Raw genomic sequence first — 14,666 nt, 5'->3', positions numbered from 1 at the left:
GAGCTCTTTAGGTAAAACGAAAAAAAAAGCTAATTCGTTTTGTAAAAAGAAAATGGGGCATAAAGTAGAGAAAATTATGTTTCACTCCTCCCAAGATAATTGTGAGAATTTCTTTCACAGCTATTTTCTTTTTTTTTTTTTAAGATTTATTCATTTTATTACAGCCAGATATACACAGAGCAGGAGAGACAGAGAGGAAGATCTTCCCGATGATTCACTCTCCAAGTGAGCCGCAACGGGCCGGTGCGCGCCGATCTGATGCCAGCAACCTGGAACCTCTTCCGGGTCTCCCACGCGGGTGCAGGGTCCCAATGCATTGGGCCGTCCTCGACTGCTTTCCCAGGCCACAAGCAGGGAGCTGGATGGGAAGTGGAGCTGCCGGGGTTAGAACCGGCGCCCATATGGGATCCCGGGGCTTTCAAGGCGAGGATTTTTTAGCCGCTAGGCCACGCTGCCGGGCCCCACAGCTATTTTCACCATTTGGGTTTTTTAAAAAGAAAGATGGAGGTAGGTCATTAGATCATGCCATAAATCTTGACTATTGTGATAGTAATTAGAAAAAGTTATCGTCTGACTAAGTGGGCCATTGTCATTAATTGCAGCACTGAGTGACTGTATTTGTCTCAGATGCTCCTGGCAGGCTGACCGCTGCTCAGCAGAGCTTGATGTGATTCTGAAGTTGTAGCGCAGAGGAGGCTATCGTGACAGAGCCTGAGCGTATCCAGTTAACGCTTACAGTGCTTTGAAAAACTGAAATAGGGGTTGGCATTGCGATACATAAGGTCAAGCCTCCACTTGCGTTACCAGCATCCCAAATTGCATTTCGACTTCTGGCTGCTCTACTTCCAAATCCATCTCCCTGCTAATGGCCTAGGAAAGCAGTGGAGGATAGCCCAAAGTCTTGGAACCTTGCACCTGTGCAGGAGACCCAGAAGAAGCTCCAGGCTCCTGGCCTTGGATCAGCCTAGCTCAGGCTGTTGTGGCTACTTGGGGAGTGAACCAGTAGATGGAAGCTCTTTCTGTCTCCCCTTCTCTCTGTAAATCTGCCTTTTTTATAAATAAATAAATAAATATTTAAATAAATAAAGGCACCTGGGCCCCTGTTGTCCTATCTGACCTTCGCAACCCCCTGCCATTTTGTAGCCTGTAGAGATGAGAAGACACAGGCTAGTAGTTACACAAGGCTCCCCACCTTCCGAGGGCATGCAATGAGATGATGGCGTCATGGAGGTGGGGCAGAGCTCTGCCTGGTTCTAGCACGTCAGAGGGAGGGCACTGACTTTGAAGAGAGGTGATGGAGAAGAAGACTATGGATTCATTTCTGGGAATATATAGGGAAGTTGCAGGGTGGCAGTGATGAGCTAGAGTGTCTGTGGCCATGGCCCAAGTGTCCTGGTACAGACGATTAATAACTTTCTCTGGACAACCTGGATACATCTCTGTAGTGACCCCACTTGACATGGTGTAAGCTTTGTAGGGGCACTCTGTCCTCGGTGCTCTCTTCAATAAATAGTACTGAGAAAGCTGAATTTGCATGCGAAAGAGAATGAAATCAGATCTTTGTCTTATCCAGGAGCAAAAATCAATGCAGAATGGATAAGACCTGAAACCGCAAGCCTCCAAGAAGACATAGAGGAGGAAGAGCTCCTGGACATTTGCCTTGGCAATGATGGCTTTGGATACCATGCCAAAAGCCCAGGCTGCAAAAGCAGAAAGAGGGTGAGACCACATCAAGCTCAGAAGCTTCTGCCCAGCAAAAAAATCCAAAAACATGAAAAGGCAACCTACTGTCTGCAAAGCAAGATTCACAAAGCATGGATCTGATAAGGGCTAATACCTAGCACATAAACTCTTCCCACTCGGTAGCAGAAAACCAAATAAGCCATACTCCAAATTAAGAAATGGGAAAAGGATCTAAACAGACAAAAAAATGATCAACACATGTTGGGAAAAGTGCTCAGCACCACTTGATAGTGCCAGGACAATGTCACCTCAGCTTTTAGGATGGTTCTTTTCCAAACAGTAAGAGACAGCAAGTGTTGACAATGAGCAAAGGGAAGACTGGAACACCGCGAATGGGGATGGGCAGCCATCAGGGAAAACAGTGTGGAGGGTTCCTACAGAAATTAAAAACAAAACCACCAGGACAGGCTTTTGAGCCTAATGACTGAGATGCCAGCATCCCCTCTCAGAGCACTGGGATTCAATTTCTGGCTTCCTGAAGATGTGCATCCTGGGAGGGAGCAGTGGTGGCTCAGGTTGCTGTGTTCCTGCCAGCTGCGTGGGAGGCTTGGATTGAGGTCCTGGCTGCAGGTTTTGATCCGACCCAGCCCCGACTGTTGAGGTGAACCAGCTGATGGCAGCTTCCTCTCTAAGTAAGTAAATAGTTAAACCAAAAAGTTACTGTGTGACTTAGAAAACTTTCTTTCTTTTGTGTATTGACCCGAGGGAGATGAAGTCAGCATCTTGTGAAGATGTCTGCATTCCTGTGTTCACTGTCACATGGAGTTACAACAGCCAGGGAACATACCTACCTGTCAGAGTGGACAAATGAATGAAAGAAACGTGAGATATGATCATAGAAATGGGTGCACTGTTACAGAAGGAGCACCTGCCATGTGCTACAGCATGGATGGACCTGGATGACATTATGCTATGTCAGAGAAAGCAGACCCAGAATTAAAATAGTGCATTTTATCACTATATGTGAAATCAAATACCAGGGCCAGGGCCAGAGGAAGGTCCCAGGGAGAGGACTCCCCGGTACAGCCTGCTCCAGATGGAGGGAACTAGTATTTAGGAGGACAGGGCCTTGCTTCCCAAACTGTAACCTTGGGAAAGAGAGGAGAGCCCAGTAGGCTCTGGCTGCATACTGAGCCTACTGGGATAGAGAATTAAAAAGTGGACACCAGGGGGTAGTGATGAGCAGGCAATGGGCAGGGGGAGGTGGAAGGATACCAGTTAGCACATGGACAGGATGCACAAGTCCAAGGAGCTAAGCTCAGTGTGAGGACTCTGGGCTACTGAATGGCACAGTTGGTCAGGATGTTTCTCATGTAAGTAGGAGTGGACCACTCTGTAACTGTGTGAGATGATACATGTACTAATTTGCTTTGCCATAGCAACCGCTTATTATCTATATGTATTCCATAACCTATTGTAAACCTTAAACACCAGCAATGAAAATAACTTTTGTTTATGAAAAACATAAAGAATGCTCCAAGAAGGAAAAGAGGAAAATCTCTTCCCTTATTTTGAATAGACAGAATGAAGCCTCTCACTCTTTTTGAAGATTTATTTGTTTTTATTTGAAAGGCTGGACTTATAGAGAGAAAGGGAGTCTGGCATCCCCTGGTTTACTCCACAAATGGCTACAGTAGCTGGAGCTGAGCTGATCTCAAGCCAGGAGCCAGGGGAGTCTCAAGGCTCTTATTTTAGGTCTGTTTTTGTCCTTATGGCCACCGGCTGCTGCTCTCACACTTGCCTTCCTCCTGTGTTCCAGCACCTGGGGAATACTGGGGGATACTGGCCTTTGGCCTCACCTTTCCACATTCGGTATGCATCCGGAGCCTACTGGGCCCTCCTCTCTTACCCAGGGTTACAGTTTGGGCAGCAAGACCCCGTCTTCCTAAATACCAGTTCCCTCTGTCTGGGGCAGGCTGTACCAGGTGGTTCTCTCTCTGGGACCCTCGTCTGGTCCTGGCCCTGCCAGCCTCCTTCATCCCTGCTCCTGTCAGTCCAGGAGCCAGAAACTCCATCTTGGTTTCCTATGAGGACGGCAGCGGCTCAGGTACACATAAGCCATTATCTTTTGCATTCCAGTGTGCTCATTAACGGCATTCTGGGTTGGAAGTAGAGGTGGGACTTGAACCCAGGCACTCTGATGTGGGATATAGGCCTCCTCAAGTAGTGACTTACCCACAGGGTCACAAAGACTGCCTCTGTGGCTTGATTATTTCCTCTCTGTATTCACTTATATTTATTTTGAAAGAAGAGAGAGAGAGAGCTGTTACATTTCTGGGTTCACTCCCCAAATGGCCGCAATGGCCAGGCCTGGGCCGAGCCAAAGCAAGGAGTCAAGATCTCAGACCGGGTCTTCCACAAGGGTGCCAGAGGTCCTAGTACTTGAGCCATTGCCTACTGCCCCCTGGGGTGCATTAGGTGGAAGCTGGATTGGAAGCAGAGCTGGGATTAAAACACACACCGTCCAGGATCAGAAATGGGCAAACCAAGTAATGTTTTAATCTCTGCTCCAAGCATGGTGCCTAATTTATAAACTACTTTGTCTCTTCATCTTCCCTCCTCCTTCTTTACAGATTTATTTATTTTTTATTAATAAAATAAAAGGTCCCAAGGCTTTGGGCCATCCTTTTTTATTTTTCTTAAATTTTGATAATCTTTACATAATTGATTAGGGCACAAAGGATCAAGGGCTAAGGAAAGTGGGTAATACCATTGTTTTCTCATTTTTTTTTTTTAAATCTGGGGTAAGAAGGGAGATAAAGTGAGAAGCAGGGAGCTGGACGGGAAGTGGAGCAGCCAAGACATGAACTGGTGCTTAGATGGAACAGTGCACTTGTAGACTGAGGATTAGCTATTTGAGCTATCGTGCCAGCCCCTGTACACTTTAAAAATTATTTAGTTTACTTATTTGAAATTCAGTGTTATAGAGAGACAGGGACACACACACACACACACACACACACACACCTCCCAACACTGGGCTACCTTCCAAATGCCCACCTCTCAACACTGGGCCAATCTGAATCCAGAATCTGCTTCTGGGCTTCCCTCATGGAAGGCAATAGCTCAAGTGCCTGGGTCATCTTCCATTGCTTTATCAGGGCCTTAATACAGAGCTGAATTGGCAGTGGAGCAACCGGGACTTGAACTGGTGCCAATATGGATGGCTAGAACTTCAAGTTGTGACTTAACTTGCTACACCACAAAGAATGCACAGGTTCTATTTCTTTAGACACTGCTTTTAAGTCATCTTTCTATCAACTTCTTATGCCTCACTAAGGCTTTTGAACAAATAAATGAGTGTCAAAGTAGACAATCTTTAATTCACTTTATGTCCATCTTAAAATGAAATTGAATATGGTTCAATGTCTCTTTAAAATCGGTTTTGAACACTGGAAATGTCTACTGCAAGGTTCAAGTTTGCTTTGATCTTGTGGAGACGTAATTAGCAGAGGAGTTGCTCTCCTTGGGATTACGCTGCACAGGTAGGGTGGAACCATTGCCTTTCCTCTCGGGTGTGGGCCTGGGTTTGCTTGAAGATGTTCTTATGGTATGCCGGCAATGATTTGGTTTAAGGCAACTTAATTACAGCTCGACTGTATATCTTTTTTGCATGGAGATAGTCTTTTTTTGTCTACTGAATTACTCTGAATACTTAGGAAAGACACTGAGGTCTGTAGTTCTTACTTTAAAAGATCATCATCTTCTTGGAAGCCTTGCTGAGGTGTCACAGGACTAGAGGCACATGCTGTAAGATGGTCACTGAAGCCAACACTACATCCCCAGTCTTAGTTTTTGAGAGTGAGTGGGACAGTCTATCCTTCCATTTTTCATTTGCATGACTTGATATGGTTCCTTTGATAGTTGAGCCATATTACCTTTGGATGGTACCTTGGGATAGTTTGCAATTACTGAGTTTTGAACTAACTCTGAAAAGTAATCTGGTAGCAAGATATAACTGTGCATAATTCATCTTCTGGCCTAGGATTTCACACAGTTCCTGATTTCTTATGCACTACAGTCTGTAATATTGTGCTCTCTGGTGATACAAAGAATTACAAAATGTAATCTGAAATTTTGAAATTTATTGAATTCTTAAATTTTCTTGTAATGTTTCTGGCACTTCAGTTTGACTTTTGTTTCTTTTTGGCTTCTTACACCATCATCACCATCATTCCATCTACTTTTTAAAAATTTGTTGATTTTAGGGTGGATTTTGGCTTAAAAGTACAACCAATTTCATTTGGAAATTAATAAACTTTCTGAAATTTAGTCCAACCTAGATTAAGGAAAAAAACAAAGCAAAACAAAACAAAACAAAAAAGCAAAACTCTTGGCAGGTCAAGAAGAGCTGATGAATGATTCTACATTTGGCCGCACCTTGTACAAATATTTTTCACACTGTTCTCTTCAGAAGAACTCATTACACTAATCCATCAGCTTTGGCTCCTTCTTAATTGTTTTTGCAAATATCTCGACTCATCGGCGGCTTGGTGCCATCCATCACTGCTGACTCCAGAAATGAAATGTGAGGGTATGCTGACATACAGGAACCACAAGCTTGGTTACCCTCAAAAATCATGTTTGAAACTTCTGCAAGTGCCCACAAAACTAGTGACTCACAGCTTGAAAGATACAGTCATTGAAGTCAGCACTGTTTTCGAATTAGGGAAACCTGCTCTGTTCTCCATGAGAGATCCCCAGTGTTGATTTAGAGACCACGCTAAACAGAATCCACCCAGCCTCAACTTTGTGTGACTCTGCACAATACCTGCCACAGCTCCACCTTCCTCTCCTAGAGTATATTTGTCTGACTTATCTATTGTAAGCAGTGAGATGAGTATTGAAAGAGGCAGAGCATTTGTAAGACCAACCTGTGTGCACCAAATTTTTTTTTGTGAACGTGGCATGTGGATATTCTGGTGTGTGTATGTATATATGATTTACTTCTGGAAATGCCCTCTGTGTTGTGGTTCTTGGGTTAAGATAATTGTGTCTCAACATACCATATCTACTTCTGAATTTCTAGTACTTACGATTTCCTTTGAAATTTTGAATTTTTGTCAGTTAGGAATTTTGCCATGTAGTATATATTTTCAAAGATACAAGATATGTTTCTCAGGCTATGCACATATATCTTAGTGTAGTTTGCAGGTAGTTGTCCTTTGTGTTTCTGGCTTTCTGCTGGATATTTCCAGTTGAAATTTGTTGTTGCATCAAACCCAGTATGCTTACAACTCACCATATGTTCTTTCCTTCTAATGCTTTCTTCGCCAATTTTCTGATTTTTATTCTATGTTGAAGTTTTAGAATTGTTTTTTTACCCTGTCTTAGCCCTTTTTATTTAAAGATTTATATATTGTACTTGAGAGAGTTTCAGAGAGAGAGAGAGAGAGAGAGAGAGAGAGAGAGAAAGAGAGAAAGAGAGATCTTTCGTCTATGGATCACTTCTCAAATGGCCACAATGGTGAAAAATGGGCTGATTCAAAGCCAGGAGCTTCTTTCAGGTCTCCCATGTGGGTATAGGAGCCCAAGGCCTTGCGCCATCCTCTGCAGTTTTCCCAGGCCATTAGCAGAGAACTGGATCAGAACTGGAGCAGCTGGAGCCTTGCATGCACTGGAATCCCATATGGGCGCTGGTTTATGTTCTGGCTGCCTGATTTCTTTTCCAGCTTCTTGCTTGTGTCCTGGGAAAGTAGTAGAGAATTGCCCAAAAGCCTTGGGACCCTAAATCTGTGTGGGAGACCTAGAAGGGGCTCCTGGCTCCTGGCTTTGGATGGGCTCAGCTCTGGCCATTGTGGCTACTTGGGGAGTGAACCAGCAGATGGAAGATTTTTCTCTCCGTCTCTCCTTCTCGCTGTAAAATCTGACTTTCCAATAAAAAATAAAGAAATCTTTGGGAAAGAAAGTGGAGCAACTGAGACTAGAACTGGCACTTACATGGGTTGCCGGTGCTACAGGCAGAATACTAGCTTGATACCCCACCACACATGCCTCTGTCTTAGCTTTTAAAGTCTAATAATGAACCAAATCTTGCCTCCCAGATTCTTGTTCTTGTTCTTCTTCCTCTTCTTCCTCTCCTTTCTTTCCTTCCTCTCCCCCTCCTCCTTCTCCTCCTCCTTCTTCTTTCTCTTTTTCTTCTTCTTCTTTTCCCTCCCATTCCCCTTCCCTTTCTGCTTCTCCAAAGACATAGTGATTGACGGGAAGCTACTAGCCAAGAGTTCACCCTGCTTCACCCTGTCACTTACCCCAACTGCAGGGCTGGGGAAGGTTTGAAGCCAGGACAGGAAACTCAGTATGGGTCTCCCACACAGGTGTCAGGAGCCCAAGTACTTTAGCTGCCACTTGCTGACTGTTGGGGTGTGCACGAACAGGGAATCGGAATAGGAATCAGAGTTGGGGCTTGAACTTGTGAGTATCCCAAGGAGTAGCTTTGTACTTGTCCTATCTCTCGACTTTCCACTTTTTCAAGGATTATCTCAGTCTAGAAACATAATGTATCCTTCAAAGTCTGCAGTAACCTACATGCTTTCTCTCCAGCTTCTATTCACAGTACTCCAATGCACCTTGCCTACATGTGTGTATCAGTTTCCTTATGCAACCCTGGATGGATTACTTCATAGCCCAAGACATCAAGAACTCCCTGCAGTTCTTGATTTTAACTGATCTCATTAGAAAAGCTCTCCCGATTCTACAAGATGTGGTTGTGTATTTGGTCTCTAGTCACATACCTGTCACTCTCCAGTGTGAATTCTTTGCTTTGCCAGATATGGCGTAACAGATCCTTGTTATTATGATTAATTCTCATATTTCTTTCATTCATATCAGTTTCTTTTTATGCCTAGTCAAACCTCACCTTCATGATTCAAGCTTTGTCACATTATTGAACTTAAAAGTGTTACTGAGTAGATGCAAAAGGATATAAATATGTAACAGATATTAAGAAAAACAATATAGCAAATTTCCACTTTTGGAATCAAACATCATTACCAGAATCATTGAGTTGGCTGTGTGCCTCTATCCCAAATCCTTTATTTCTATCACTGAATTTTGTATTTCTGGTTTGCTTATTTACTAATATGGCTAGGGATTGTTTTGCTCGCCTTCTTAGGAATGGCTCTTTCTTGTTTCAATCTGCAGTTTTTTAGTGTCAAATCTAATTATTTTTGCTGTAAATCTTGTGTTTTCACACTTCCTAGTTATTTGAGTCTCTCCAAATAAGTTCTTGTGTTTAAATTAATCATCCATAAGAGATGGATTGCTTTAAACACTTCAGATTGTAAATGTCCATTTCAACACTGTTTTGCTACCTATCATGAGTAATGAAATTCTAGTTTTTAATTGTAATTCCTTTAGTGCCACAAGAGTCACGCACTAGCATCTATTCATACAAGAAGGTTTTTCATTCCTGTTTTCACCACTCTTGTGATGCATTTTAATTTTTTTAAAGATTTATTTATTTTTTTTTTATTACAAAGTCAGATATACAGAGAGGAGGAGAGACAGAGAGGAAGATCTTCCATCCGATGATTCACTCCCCAAGTGAGCCACAATGGCCAGTGCTGTGCCGATCCGAAGCCGGGAACCAGGAACCTCTTCCAGGTCTCCCACGTGGGTGCAGGGTCCCAAGATCCTGGGCCATCCTCTGCTGCTTTCCAAGGCCACAAGCAGGGAGCTAGAAGGAAAGTGGAGCAGCTGGGACATGAACTGGTGCCCATGTGGGATCCTGGTGCTTGCAAGATCAGGATTTAGCCATTGAGCCATTGTGCTGGGCCCTTTTTGTTTACTATTTTTAAAAATTTATTAAATAAAATGAATAGACTTCACCTTTTTCATGATATGGATTTAGAAGCATAGAGGTTCCTTGCTCACTCCTCCCCATCCTTCCTATCTCCTCTCCCCTTACTGTTTTTTGCCAAGTTGTTGTAATAGCATATTCATTTGCCTCACAATAAGAAGCTTAACTTTCTGATATTTAAAGATACTATGACAGCAAGCAGAGGAAAAATGACATATAATCAAAGGAAACTAAAATAGAAATGAAAATCCTATCATTGCTCAGGAGTATAGATGCTTGCCGTTAATTCCTAGGATGCTACTGTCACTTTTTAGAGCTTGCGTCTTTTTGTGCCCTGTGTATAGCCGTCATAGATCAGAGAGAACATACGACCAGCTAGTTACTCCCTGAGACCTCATAGCTCTCTGTGCAGAAGACAAAACCCCTGTTAATTTGAGATTACAAGAGGATTACGGTCATAGCTGCTACTTCTTTGCGACCTTTACAGCTGAGCACATGAGTGCATGAAGAGCTTCATGTGACAGAGTTGCTTGCAGAGGCCAGATCCTCCGGCTGCAGCGCTGGCGTCCTATATGGGAGCCGGTTCGTGTCCCAGCTGCTCCACTTACAGCCCAGCTGCCTTGCTGATGGTCTGAACAATAGAGCAGCACAGCCCAAGTCTGTGCGCCCCCACATACACAGGGGAGACCTGGCAGAAGCTCTTGGCTCTTGACTTCAGATCAACTCAGCTCCGACCGTTGCCTTTCAAATACAAATAAAATTGAGAAAAGAGAATCACCTCTAGATTGTGAAAATTGTAATCGGGGCCCAGTGCGATGGTGCAGTGCTAAATCCTCACCTTGCAGTGCTGGGATCCCATGTGGACACATGTTCATGTCCCAGCTGTTCCACTTCCCTTCCAGCTCTCTGCTTGTGGCCTGGGAGAGCAGCAAAGAATGGTCAGGAGCCTTGGGACCCTGTGCCCACGTGGGGGGCCCAGTGGAAGCTCCTGGTTCCTGGCTTCAGATCAGCTCAGCTCTGGCCATTACCGCTGCTAGGGAAGTGAGTCGGCGGATAGAAGATCTTTCTCTCTGTCTCTCCTTCTCTCTGTAAATCTGCCTTTCCAGTACAAATACGCAATTTTTTTTTTAAAGAGTTGCAATAGGGAGAATTGCTGAGAAAGATCTCAAAACACTGAATTTGACAATGCTAAAGTGGCTTTATTCTATAGTTGAATTACCTTCAGAATAAATAAATACTACTACTGACGACTTCACACTGAAGAGCTGTTGTGGCCGGCTAGGCTGGTGACACGGCACGAAGAAGGATCTGGGGATGAGACACCGACAGGGATATCAGAGATGGTGGAAATGTCTCTCTCTCCAGCCTCTCTCGAGGCCTGCTTTTATTGCCTCCACTCTTGACCTCTCTCCTAGTTCTTGTTTACGCTTTAGCCCACACTCTCAATATTGGATACAGCTGAGTTCCATTAGACCAGGTGCTTTCAGCCCCAAGCCCATTGCCTGTAGTGCTCAGCTTAGCGAGTGCTAACCAATTCCTTAGCCCACAACAAAGTGCCCTACTTGACAGCTTTTTCGGTGCCGCCTGGAAATCCTTGTTATGCTGACCACAAATATTTTCCTGCACCTGCATAAATTCAGCTTGAATTCACCAGGGTTTCGGTGAATCCCAAGTTGCATTCTTTTAAGGGAGAAATGTCTTTATGAAAGATGAAAGAAAGAAAGCAGTGCAGAGCATACACTGTGTATTCAATGAGTATGGATTGAATGAAGGAATTTCTCGGCGGCCTTGCTGGGTGGCGCTCTTCCTTTCTGCAGGAGGTGGTGTTAGAACAGCTGTGCTGGTTGGCACTCCCATCATGCCTGGACGTGAGCGCCAGTAGCTTTACATCCTGATCAGTCCCGGATGTTGCCTTTTCGATCTTTGCTGGCTGGTGCGTGGGAAGTGCTGTGTTCCCGTAGCTTTAAAGTCTGTATTCTTGTTTTTCACTGGCCTCCTGTCCTGTGCAGAGCTCTCAGCTGTGTGTTTCCCTGGTGCTTCTCTGTGCTGCCAGCTTTGGTGCTCCGTGACGTTTTGGTGCCACTGAACTGTGCCGTGAGTCTCCAGCTGGGTTCCAACTCCCGGAAGGGAGTGCTTCCCACGGATTGTCTACTGTCTGCACTGGAGATGTCAAGGTTATTTCTCATGAACTAGAAATAAATATCGATAAATTCACAAAAATTAAAAAGCTCCCAAATGCAAATGGGGGTGTTTGTATGACTCTCTGCTGGCGTAAAAACACTCCCTACACATTTTGTTTGTTAAAGGCTTAATCTTGTTGAAGTATATCATGTTTTCTTTTTTAAGCTTTATTTACTATTTTATTTGTTACAGGGAGAGACTGCTCCCACCTGTTAGTTCATTCTTAAACGTCCCCAACAGCTGGAGACTGGTCTGAGCCAAAGCCAGGAGCCAGGAACTCAATGCAGGTGCCCCTCTACAATAGGTGAAAGGGCCCCAGTTTCTTGAACTTTCATGACTGCTTCCCAGGGCTTGCAGTAGCAGGATGTTGGAGTCGGAAACCAGAACCAGGTATTGAATTCGCCTGATGCTTTCTTGATTTAAAAAAAAAAAAAATTAATTGCACAGTCAGAGATTCTAGAACTCCAAGGCACATTAGAAATCACCAACTCTTTTGCTCATTGTTAATGAAAATGAGAGGCCTAGAGGTGGATACTTTTAGAAGAGTAACATATCAAAGGTTGCAGAGTGGATTTAAAGACAGCCTAAGACCAAAGCTCGGCCCTACCGGATGAATGCAGACAGAGCAGTTTGCTGCGCCAGAGTTGGTTTGCTAACAGTTTCCCAGTGGTTGGCGTGGAGCCCACAGAAGACAAAGGTCCTGCTGCTCTCATGGTTCCCACCTCACCGTTCCGAAGCACTGAGCCCAGTGCTTCTCAGGGGGCAATAGTGATTTTAACAGAGAAACATTGTTGTTCAAGTGCAGTAAGTCTTCCTGATTAAAGAGGAGCATACACGTGCTGAGCCTGGGAGGAAGCCGCCACGGTGATTCACATTCTTGAGTCCCTGCCAGCCCCATGCGGAGACAGAGACAGAGGTTCTGGCTCCTGGCTGTGGTCTGGTCACCACTGGGAATATTTGGTGACAGCGGGAGTTGGGGGGGAGGTCGGGGGAGCGGCAAACAGGCAGACAGCAGTTCGCTCTCTTGCTCTCTGCTTCTCAAGTAAATAAAATCTAAGGACATATTTGCATCTAGACGTTTCAAGGGATTCTAGCTGACCTAGACAAGAGCCCTGTCTTACCAGCTACCTGAAGATAGAGGGAGTGAGCTCATCCTGAACAGGAGCCAACCTCTCTCTAACAGCGATCCCAGGCTGGCATTCGCCACATGCTTAATTCGCAGCTATGGTGTTTTGCAAAACAGGGCCTGATATGTGCTATTAATAATTTTGCTTTCAGATGCTTTTCATGAATTTCACGGACCATTTCCTGTCCTGGTTACTAATCGAAGAAGCCTAAGATCTTGGATTTTTCTTAAGAGCCTTAGAAAATAAGCTTTATTAGGGAATACAGTATTTTGGAGAAAGGTTGCTGAGAATTCATGGGAAATCATAAAACTGCACAATTGGTTATGATGTACTCACTTTGGAAGGGATTTTTAAAAAGATTTATTTATTTATATTGAAAGGCAGATTTACAGAGAGAAGGAGGGACAGAGAAAAAGATTTTTCATCTGCTGGTTCACTCCCCAAGTGGCTGCAGTGGCCGGAGCTGAGCTGATCTGAAGCCAGGAACCAGGAGCTTCTTCCAAGTCTCCCACATGAGTACATGGTCCCAAGGCTTTGGGTCATCCTCTATGGATTTCCCAGGCAACAAGCAGGAAGCTGAATGGGCAGTGGAGCAGCCAGGACATGAACGAGCACCCACGTGGAGTACCAGCAGATGCAAGGCAAAGATTTAGCCACTAGGCTATGGTGCTGGGCTCCCTGGGAGAGATTTTTGCATATCAGGGCTGCCACAGGCTCTCATTTGGAACACGGGATCTGAAAAGTCTGACTCCATCTTTATCTCTTTTCTATTATCTATCTATCTACCTATCATCTTTTTCTCTTTAACAAAAGATGTCACACAGAAAGAGAACGTTTTCTGGTAAATAAACTTGGTGTCAGCTCTTGTTATCCTTCTCTGTATGGTCTTGGTTTTGTTTTATTTTAAACTGAATTTACTTCTCTGTTTTCAAGTGTCCTCTTCCTTAAACAAGCATGTCTTAAAACTTTTTGCTAAAAGTGAGTCAACTAAACACATTCTTAGAGTAAGATAAGCAAATGATATTAAGGAGACATTGCCAAGCCAATCTTGGTATTCTTGGCAGGTGTTTGGCTGCTGGGGTGATGCCACAAATATTTTAGTTATTGTTGGTTCCCACCCTTTTTTAGTAGCACAAGATAGATTTCATGAATCGAGGGAGAGAATTCAAAATACTTTAAAGGTCTTTCAGAGTGAAATGACGAGCCGCACAAGTAACAATTTGCAAAACAAGCAGCATTTAAAAATGAAATTTTTGTGAGTTCACAAACAAAACCCCACATCAAAGGAAAGGTAGGGTTTCTTAGTCAACAGAGTGAGGCGTGTGACATGGCTGCTGGTTGATGGACTCTTCAAAGATTTGCAAAGCTGGAGGGTGTCCTCCTGCTGCTGTCAATCCTAGTGTCTGATTCTGGGTGCTGTATTTTGGGGGGACATTAAATTGCTGACGCTCATCTCTCTGAACATGGGGCCAGATAGTGAAGGATATGGACATTGTCAGATAAGGTGTGGCTAGAGAAGTTAGACTTTTCACCTACAAAAGAGAAGACACAGAACCCTTTTAAGTAGCTCCAAAGGCCTGAAGCAGGATCAAAGAACTGGGAGTTGCGCAGGGAGACAAACTTGGCTCCAGGGAAAGAAAACATTGTGAATCTAACACCTGCTCTTACCCTGGCTTTGCAAACTCCTGGATCAGGAGGTCCAGAACAATCTTTCAGAAGGAATTTGTCTTTGGAGCGAGCAGTTGGAGTGAAGTCCACCACCCATTCTTGAACCCCTGGCATGAATTACGGCGCTGGGGCTATGGAAGAAAGCATCA

The sequence above is a fragment of the Ochotona princeps genome, chromosome 17 (genome assembly GCF_030435755.1).
Source record: "Ochotona princeps isolate mOchPri1 chromosome 17, mOchPri1.hap1, whole genome shotgun sequence".
Taxonomy (NCBI): domain Eukaryota; kingdom Metazoa; phylum Chordata; class Mammalia; order Lagomorpha; family Ochotonidae; genus Ochotona; species Ochotona princeps.
Note: the sequence above shows the minus strand (reverse complement) of the source record.